The sequence below is a fragment of the Excalfactoria chinensis genome, chromosome 1, assembly GCF_039878825.1.
Source record: "Excalfactoria chinensis isolate bCotChi1 chromosome 1, bCotChi1.hap2, whole genome shotgun sequence".
Taxonomy (NCBI): domain Eukaryota; kingdom Metazoa; phylum Chordata; class Aves; order Galliformes; family Phasianidae; genus Excalfactoria; species Excalfactoria chinensis.
Window position 1 is genome coordinate 178,466,476 of NC_092825.1, and position 10,723 is coordinate 178,477,198.

The window sequence follows — 10,723 nt, forward strand, 5'->3', positions numbered from 1 at the left end:
TGTGGAAGTGTAACAGAGGGTATGCGGAAGTGTGGAAGGTTCATGCTCCAGATCTGTGGAATGGCAGCATCCCGAGTACTCAGCTCTTGGAGGAAACTACATATCCCAGGGGACAACGCGGCCAGAGATGAATCACCAGAGGAGGAGGACACACATATAATCTCGCTCCCAGGCTGGAACGTCCCTCTTTTCGCCCTGTCTATCGCTTTGGAGCGCTCCATCCCTGCTGTCTCGCTCTATCAGCAACGTTCCAGCCTGTCGCCTAGAGATTGCAGTAGGCCCCCGGTTCTCCGGGACTCTTTTTCTCTCTTTCTTTTTCTCTGCCTTGTTTGATATAGTAGTTGTAGTTATATTGTATCATATTGTGTCTCGTATTTAGTAAAATAAGTTCTTTCCTTAGATTGCTGCCGTTGTTTTTGTTCATTTCTCCCCTTCTAGGCAGCAGCCTCTATCACGGGTAAATCTAGATAACCCGATTACATTATCTTAGCCTACAGCACCCGGTATTCCCAGGAGGTCTCCCATCCAAGTACTAACCAGGCCCGACCCTGCTTAGCTTCCGAGATCAGACGAGATCGGGCGTTACCAGGGTGGGATGGCCGTAGGCTTAAAAAAAGATAATGTAATCGGGATACTAGTGGAGGCCTGGCCAAAGAGTTATGCAGGTATGTTTATATATTACGGGCGACTTTAGCCACCATGCAATCTCACTCCATATGGTGGCTGGACTGACTGTACAGGCTATAAATTATTACTGCAGTTATGCCTGAAGCAAGTTCTCATTTAGAAAGCAGACTAATGGGAGATTTTCCTGCATTGACCTAGGTCAAACTTATCTCAGCTGGAAGTTGTTTCTTTGCATGACTTAAACTCATTTGCAAGTTTTAAAGTACTGCTAGCACTAATATTGTCTTCGTCCTAGCAGGGAACAGTACAGAACTAGATTTGGCTGACAACCACAATTTCAATTTACCTGGAAATTTTAGTTTAATTAAACTTTTAAAGCTATTTACTTTCAGTCTGAGTCAACTGATTTTTATTTTTATTTCTTGTAGGACATTGCTGGTGAATTTAAAGCTCTCAGACTGCTCCCTGATGTTAACAATTCTTTTCAGCCTACAGCATGTACATAGTCCCAGAGCACAACCCGCCATGAATACAAGCCTCTTTTTGTCAGGTTTTATCTATAGAAGTAAAATAAAGACAGCTAGAGCATGGACTTAAAGAGTTCTTTGTCACTGTCTACATCATTCCATTTCTTGCAGAGTTCCTGCTGTGGTTTTGGCTCATGCCATCTAACGCTCTCCTTGATAATATAAAACCAGAAATATTTGCATTAGGCAGATTGGGTGAAACCATTCTGTTTTGGACTGGAAGAGGATTTCACTGCTTGGGTGTCTGTGCCATGCCACTTGGCCTTGAAGGCAGATAATGGCCCATGCTCTTATTGGTAATAACGTCTAAGTCTTGCCTTGAACTTTCTTAGAGTTAAAAAATATTTAATTGACCAACAATGCTTTTTAATGAGGATTTGTTTCTTTGGACTCTCTACTTGAGCAATAATTAAGTATAGTTATAACACTTCTTTAAAGTCACCATGCTTCCTGCAGTGACTTTCATACTGCAGGCTCTGTACAACATTACAATGGGCAGCAGTGAAATGAAGCATGCTCTCAGCTGCTGTGCACCAGTTAATAATCTGAATGCAGCAATACTGTATAATTGGTATAGAGATGATCCACAGGGAACATAGGTCATAAAGCTTCCTACTGCTGTGGTTTTGCTCTTTAGCTCATGCTTGTCAGTTGAGTGATGTAAGAGGCTTTACACAGGAGTTTTAGGGAACAAAGTGGACAAGAAATTTGTATCTGTCTGAAATTACAAACAAATATGGTTAAGAAAGGTGTGATTTTTCAAGCAGGAGGAGTTCACGTCCTGTGAGGAAGTACTACTGAATGCTTAAAGAGTAAATGGCCAGGGCCTCAGTGAACTTGCCCAACAACGGCACATTCAGAAGCAAAGCACTCTTTCTCACCAAGAGCAGCGCACCAGTTCATAGTCAGAAGAAAGAATGCCATTCACCGAATCACTGAATTCTAAGCAGTGAGCCAGGCGTATCAGACTTGACCTGAGGGCCAGAAGCCAACAGAGACAGTGGCATAGTAGTTAGTGGCTACAAATGACTCTTAGCCCTCTGACCAGGAGCCAGTAGGAACCATGCTAGTTAATGAGGACAGTATTTAACTGGATTAACTGAACTAATATATATATGCAACTGACCTGATGAACTGTTGGATACTTGCATTTTTACCTAAGAAAAATGATGATGAATTGGTGGTGTGTGCTGAACAAAATGGGTAGGGTGAAGGTACTTCATACTGGTGGATCAGATGGACAACTTTATCTCAGAGATAGTTTGAATAAATGATTTAAACTTTAAGGGAGGATGGTGAAAGAGTTTTTGTTGTTTTCCATTTGTGTGTGTCAAAGTAACACTACCCTCACTCTATTTGACATGAATCCTTCATGAGCTGGAGATGCCACTGATGATATTAATTCAGCTATATCTTGCTACATAATGAACTGACCATCACATTAGTTTTGTTGCAGCACAAATCAGCCATTGTTTATTTGGATTTCAGCAGCAGTGACACACTTAGAGGCACCTTTGTTGTTGTGCATTTTTCTAATACATTATAGTGGAAAGAATTGGCCTTTGGGGTAAAAAATGTAGTGGAGGTCCCAGATAATGAAGAACTGAGACATCTGAAATCATTTTCACTTGGTGCACTTAAGAACCTTGCTTATTTCTGACTTCATGCATTCAGGTCAAGATTAGTCATGGTCTGATTTCCCTTGTTTGCTTGAAATGGGTATCTGCTTTTTTGCTTTTGGTGTGTGTCCAAAGAAGGTCCATGGAGATGCTCAGAGGGCTGGAGCATTTCTCCTATGAAGAAAGGTTGATGAAGTTGGTCTTGTTCATTCTGGAAAAGAGGAGGCTCCAGGGGGACCTCACTGTGGACTTCCAGTACTTGAAGGGAGACTGCCTTTTCACATGGTCTGATAGTGACAGGACAAGGGAGAATGGTTTTAAAATAAGGTAGGGCAAATTTGGGTTAGATGTTAGGAGCAAATATTTTTCTCAGAGGCTGGTGAGGCACTGGTATTGTCTGCCCAGTGAAGTTGTGGAAACCCCATCCCTGGAGGCATGCAATGTCAGGTTAAATGGGGCCCTGGGCAGACTAATCTAGTGGGTGGTATTGCTGCCCACAGCAGAGGGATTGGATCTCTCAGGGTTTTAAGGTTACTTCCAACCCAAGACCTTCCACGATTCTTATTGGATTAAAAGAAGTGGAGAATGTGGTGTACTGTACTCATGTTGCCATCTTCCTTGTGTTGGGATGTAATATCTTCCATTGACTGATCACTTGTGCTCTTCGCTCTTAGAGTGAAAGCCTTGTGCAAGCCCTATCAACAATGGTTTCCTCAGACAAAAATTTGGGAGCAGCATCCTGGGCAAAGTGCTTTGAGAATAGTGTTTGCTGCCATTATAGGACACTACTTTGTAGCTTGTTCTGCTGTTGCTTCGCTGCCTACACACATACACACACATTTGTAGTCATATTGCTTGCACACCAATCTTATTATTCCTATAATAAATCTCTACAAACCTACTTCTGATCTTTGCATTGACTGTTTGGAAATGGGTGTAGCTGACAAAAGAATGAGGCCACATCAATACCTTCCAAGGATTTCACTGTGTGGAGTCCTCTTCAGATTTAGAACAAAGAAACATTTTCAGCCCCCGGGCAATGAAACCACACTGTTATTATCTGTGCTGCTTGTCTGTTTTAACTGTATGTGTCCAGCTTGGAAATTCTGCAGAACACACCAAGACTAGCTATGAAAACCAGCTGAATTTCTAATTATCCCATCCTATTCCTTCTTACTATGCCTACGGCTGTCTAGGTTGTAGCAAACTCTTTTAATCTTTTCTAGCAAATCAATCCTTCCTGCCCTCTAATTATATTAACTAGTATTCAGTGAGTTTCTTCCTTTATTGGCAATAGTCTTCTGATAAATTGCCTACAGATGTATTCAGTATTCTAGGTACAGTTGCTGCACTGGCATCCAGGAAGACATTTAATGCATTTACCCTTAGGTGCTGCTGCACATGGCATCTAAGATTGCTATGTTTGGTTGACTGATTTATTACCATATACCTTTTATCATCAAGCTCCAGCAAATATCTTTTCTTATTGGGACTCTCCAGGTTTCTCCACCCAATTCAGTATCTGGGAAGTGTATTATTTTTGAATCTCACAACGAACCTTTCTGAACCATGAGTTTATCTTTGTGACCTCTACTGCTTTACTCCCCTCTTATTTATTATCTGCCCTTGAGATATGTACAAGCAGCACAAGTTGAACCAAAATTAGGGACCCTTTCACATCACTGTTTCACCATTGAGCAATAAGCAAAGATCTTATCCTAAAGAATTTCTAATCCACATCAATGTGATTAACTGAAATTAGGAGAGTATGTGTTAGGATATGCATTCTACAGAGGGGAAACTAAAGGGCAGAAGATATCACCCCTTCCAGCTCTAAGGTTTCTATGAATCTGTTACTCTGTGTTTCTATGATCATGCTGGAAGGCACTGAAATCTAATTTAGAGTGTATACCAGGGCACTTAGAAAGGCAAGAGCAAAGTGATATAAATCACAGATAAATCCTCCTGCTTCCTCTGAGTAGCATAGATTTCTGAAGGAAAGCACGGGGTACTTCTTGGAAGAAGACCATAAAAATAATAACCAATCTATGTTTACACGTCTGTAATGCTTGGATCTGAAACAGCTCTTTAAATAGCAGATTAAATAAAAAGCCTTCTTATTTTATTAAGAGTAGAGCTCTCTTAAAATATTTCCCTGCATGTGCTGTAAGAACCGTTACTTACGTGTCTGCAGAATGAAATTGTGCGCTTTCCCCAAGGGCACTCAATGACTGACAGGGGAATCAAGCACTTCCTCAGGTGTGACTTGGTACCTTCACCTTTCCTTGCTAGCACATCATTCTGTTCTTGTCATTTATTCTGTTGTAGTGTGGAAGCAAATCTTGCAGCACAAGACTAAGACTTTGCACCACCAAAGTCCCAGCTGCTTTTTTTTTTTTTTTTTTTTTTTTGTCGTTTAAACAGAAATTGAGTGCAATTGAAGTAGTGTAGAAACCTTGTGTTATTCCTGCTTTGACAGAGGAAATTACATCTTGGATTACTTTTACTAAGAAATGTTATCTTGCAGAAGAAGAAAACGAGAGGAAGAGATAATAGGACTAAAATCAAGTGGCTGAACTGGCTTTATGTTTAATTATTTCCCACCCAAGCAAATGCCACCACCTTTATCACTCATGAAGTAGTTTATTTAGTGCTGAAATCATAGTTACATCTATGAGACAAAGGTTATTTGAAGAAAAACAGTATTTTCTTTGTTTGTTTGTTTGCAGTGTCAAGTCAGTTAATGTCAGTAAGTCCCATGAGAAATGTATGAGACCAGAAGGGGATATTGGTTAGAATACTGCAACACACCTCCTATTCCTAGGACCTAACAAGGAATGTCTCCGGATCAATTCAGATGTACTGTCCAAAATAACAGCAACAAAAAAGCCCAAACCAAAACAAAAAACAAACCAAAAACCACTCATCACTCATTCCCATTTTCTAGGATTTTATTCCAGACTGTGACTTGAAACTGCTAAGATTTTTGTCAACAGTAATAGTGTAAATGCAATAGATGCAAATGTGTAGAAGCTTCAATTATTGGTATATTAAATATGTATTAAAATTACTGCCAGTAATGAAAGCATTATGATTTTGTTGTTGTTTATATTTACATGGTATTATGACAGTAAACATTTCTAGCGTTGGGATGGTTTTAGAAGACATGAAGAACTGATGCAGTATATCAAGGCTGTCCTCAGAAAACTTCCGTGAGCTTTTTTGAAGTCTGCTTGAGATAATTTGTGTGGTTGTTAAAGAAGAATGATTTAAATGAAAAGAATAAATGTTTCACCAAGAGGATGAAGTATTAAAAATGTTTCACTGGAGACACATGCACACGCACACAGGTTTTAAATAAATATGAAAATCACATGGCATTGATTGTAAAAGAATATGTTCTTTGAAGCTCTCCCCGGGGTGTCCTTTTCAACATGTTTTCTGCTTTGTACTGCCAGGTTGAGGGTACTGTGAATCTGAAAGACATACAAACTACTTTTGCTTTTAAGACTACTTTGATTGCAGTAAAAATAAAGCCAACTTTGCTTTTTTATTTTCTTTTCTATAACACTATTAGCATAATAGACTGGGAAAAAACCTAGCAAAAGTGTCAGGAGTCAGGTGTTTATAATCTATCCACAGTCTCTTCTGATGGCCAACAGTCCAGATAAACCATTGTAACTTCTGGGTCGGGTTCTTCCCACAAGCACAATACTGACAAAATAAAGTTTTTGTCCCACATTGAGCTTCTTCTTTCCTTCTTATGGTGTTTTTCTCAAAACCATGCAGGGAAAGAGAACTATTAAGATAAAAATCAAAACCCTCCTGGAGTTAGGCTCATCTGACTTCATCTCTTATAATGTTGGAATATCTTGTCTTTAGCTGGCGCCTCACCAGCTAGCTATCATCTCACCTCCTGCTGGCTGCTGAGTTGTTTATAAAAACACATTTCTCTCTGTGTATGATACAGATGCTTCGGAGGGGAGAGGAATATATTAAACATGCAGAAGAGATAGGCAGCCTTTTCAAGTTTCATGGGTCTCGGTGGGAAATCAAGGAAAGTTAGTGGCAAGGAAAATAATTCAAACTCTTTAAAGCTCTTTTGAAGTGATGCCTTCAAAGCCCCCCTTTTGCATTTTACTGCTCAATCCTGAAGCTTAGAGATGCAAATTCGGGCATGATATTATATCACTCAGGAAACTGCACAAGTTAAATCTACTGTGAATGAACAGACAGGCTGAGAATCATCTCACCTGTCTGGAAATGTATATGTCTGTGTGAGCTATTTAGTTTCTCTTGTTGGTGGGAGATGAAGAGGACTGTTCATCCTGTTTGAAGCTAGGAGTCAAGGAGAGGTGGGTAGAGTCACATCCCTGTGTGCCTTCTCTGTTCTTTAAATGCAGGTTGTCCACTTGGTGTAGACTAGTAACCTTTAGGTGCCTAAGATCTGGTTAGATGTAGTCTACAAGCAGTGGTCTACCAGCATTATAAGCTAATGCTTGAATATGTCTCTGTGGGAGAGATGAAATTACATCTCAATCATCTCCTATCCCATCCTCTTAAAGATATCCATGGAAAAGGAATATAAAAGTATAGTTTATGAATACAACTACGCCAACAGTGTGGGGATTGGAGCAGAGTTCATTTCACATGGCATATATTCAGCTCCTTAAATCCTTGAGTGACCTGTAAGTTATACTGGAATCCCATTTTATACCAAGAATTATTCATTAGAGTGAAAAAATTCTGATATAAAAGTTTTGCAGTCAAGATTTAATTCAAATAAGAATTTAGGATGTGAATTTTAAGAGTATTCAGTGGCCACTGAACAGCAGCCAGTTTCTATGCCTTCTGCATGTGGATCTGTCTTTAACTTTCATTTCTGAATGAGAAAAAAGGCAAGCCAAGAGAACAGGCTTAACTCCATCCCCTTGGGGTTTTCTTTCTTATGAAGTGAGGTAACACTTACATAGCAATGGGAATGGATGAAGGCCAAGGCAAGTCACCTTTGAAAATCTCAGTTTAATCTTATTCATGCAGCTCTTCAAAATACTGAAATAAATGAATTAAATATGGAAGCCATATTTTAAATAATCTTAATGTATGAGACCAAGAAAGTTGGCCTTATGAGACCAAGAAAGTTGACCAGTGCTGTGACTGGGTGAATAAGGTGTTGCACTGGGGTCACTGCAAGCAGCAGCATGACCACTTGAAAAAGTAAATATAGGTAGAATCAAGCTCTATTTTTCTTGTTGCTACTTCAGCCATTCTGTCAACTTCTGGACTTTTTTTCCTGCCATGAAGAAAATCTAGACTAGTCTGCAACAGCTTTTATGGGGTTCATGAAGTGTCATGGCACAGCAGTGTTTGTATTGCAAGTGAGGTAATAACACAGTGTCTTTCCAAAATGTGGTATTTGCACAGGCAAACTGGGTACTAATGAGATCCCCATGGACAGCTGTGTGATTTCAGTATTTTAATTCCTGTCCATCTCTTTTGTAGAAGCAACTTGTTTATCATTTTACTGCTGTGATAGCACTAAGGACTGCAGGACTAGAGGCTAGGAAGAAAAGACTGACTTTGTCGAAGCAGCAGTTTTGGATGGACCCAATTCACTTCTTTCCAAGATCTTCCCCTGAGCTAGTTCTGTGACTCTCTTCCTCAAAGATGTGATACCAACTGCAAGAAGTAACCAGTTAGTCTGTCTAAAACACATGGGGTGACCAGTCATGTTGGGAAAAAACAGCAAAATCTGCTAGTTCTTTTATCTTCCATGGAAAAAAAATGCATCTCCTTAAGCAGAGAAATTGCCCCTTGGTTTTCTACTCTCTTCAGGCTATAGTCATGTCCTCTAACAGAAAGATAGCTAGTATATAACATATATTTTACAGTCACTAGGGCTTAAGCATTCTAGAAAGAATAAGTTTTTATTAATAGAAACATCTGCTTCTTGTTAATATGTTTCAGCCAGAAGCACAACAGCACTGCTTTCATTTGTTCAGGCATCTTGAGCTTTCTTCTAATGATCAATGCCACAGCACTGTGCACATGTGGCAAGAAAACCTGAATACCATGTGATCCTATCTCTGTTAGGAGAGCACATTTTTATTCAGAACAGTAAAATATCATAACATTCACACTTATAGAATGATGTGTTTGTTCCTTTTGGGGGGTGAAACCTCCCAGTCAAAGATCTCCGATTTCCCTTTGTATATTTCGTACATTGTAGGTTTGAAGTATTTGATTTAGATATGAGGAAGGAAAAAATTATGCTGGTTGCAGGGGGATTTTTATACTGTGGTACATCTATAAATGTGTACGGATTGACAATGGGGCAGTGGCATATAATGATAAAAAGCAGTAATAATGACCTGAATTCTTACAAAGCTCTCTATATAACTGTTTCTTCAGGGAGCCATAACAACAGCCCTCTATATTTTACTGTACACAGAATATGCCAGAATGAAGTAAAGTACTGCTAAAGAGACTTAAAAATAAGAAACAAGTCACCTCAAAAGCAAAAGGTTGTAATTTCAGCAGTCACTCACGTCAGTCTGAATAGAAATCTAGCACAAAGTTGCCCAAGGGTTGTCAGTTTGGTCTGGATCGCTGACTTTTCTCCCATCAGAAAACCATTGACTTGAAATCCTTAGCTGCAATGAAACCTTTGAAAGACAGACTGGAAAAGTGAACTTTCTCTTGATTCATTCTGCACAACTTAAAAAAGAAACCCCAACACAAAGACTTTTCTTTAATATCCAGGTAGGATGCCTCTACAGCAAAGTAGTCAAGGTGATGGGCATGCGCCATTGTGGAGGGTGGTAATTCTCCTGAAGGAGCAGCTGGGAAGTTGAAGGTCAGAGCTCTTTACGTTGGTCTGGTCATTTCGTTAACAGTTTTATTTCACTTTGCAGCAGTTAACATGATGAAAATTGTGTGAAGCTGTCATACAAATAGAAAACACTCCAGGAGATTGAAAAAATGAAGGCATTGGATGGGTTGGGATTTTCTTACTGCATGAAATCTGACTGCTATTGATTTGCATGCAAAGTTTGTTTGCTCACTCCTACTGTTAGGTGGTTTATATTGAAAATAAGCAATTTTTCTTATTTCTGACAAGAACTGCTATTTGAAGTGGAAAGCAATGCAGGGGCCCCATCACTGCAGTGGCATATAACGAGAATAGGGGCAGCTCTGAGATTTGCACTGCATGATCCATGCTTCCTTCGGCATACATACAGGCAAAAAGAATACTTCTGCCCATTCAGACTGCATAAAGCTTTAAAGTGTATTTGTTATTTTCCAAAACATTTTCCTTCCATTTTAAAGATTTGGAGAAAGATTTTTCTCTTCTGGGGCTAATCATTAATATAATGCCTTCACCAATTTAGCTTTCAATGGATACCTGCCTACTATCACTGAGGAAGTATAGATACCCTGTCCCCTAGTTTTAGCCATCTTAAAGTGAGCTGTTCTGGCCTAAATTAGCTTTCCTGATTCACTGTGTAATTTCTTGGGAACGATAACCACTTCCAGATGATTCAAATAACTTACTTAAGAACATATTTCAAAGGAAACTAGTCAGAATTTTAACTTTTCCAGGATTCTTTTATTGTGAAGACCTTGTGTGGATCTAATGACTGGAATTTATTTAGCCTACAGAGTTTATACAGTACTATCTTCAGTAATAGAGTTGGTAGAGAAAGAAACACGAAAGTGTACAAAGCTAATAATAAAAGAGTAGAGGTGGGAAGATGTGTGTAGACAGGCATAGATCAAAGCAGGTACTTGAAATTTAGCAGATTATAGAAAATAAATACATAACTGAATTCAGAAGAGGCAACGAAAGAGAAAAATGAGAAGAAAGTATCTCAACTTTGTTATTTGATCTGTGTTGTGTGCCTTATGTTGTAGTCATATGCATAACAATGATATTGTCTGATAATATTA

The 10,723-nt window shown here is 39.2% G+C and overlaps 1 non-coding gene across 1 annotated transcript; it reads right to left on the bottom strand.

Annotated features, from left to right (window-relative positions):
- Positions 1 to 488: 488 nt before the first annotated feature.
- Positions 489 to 607, bottom strand: LOC140247492 (5S ribosomal RNA). Its single transcript, XR_011902678.1, has one exon. It is a non-coding gene; the product is annotated as a 5S ribosomal RNA (ribosomal RNA).
- Positions 608 to 10,723: the final 10,116 nt, after the last annotated feature.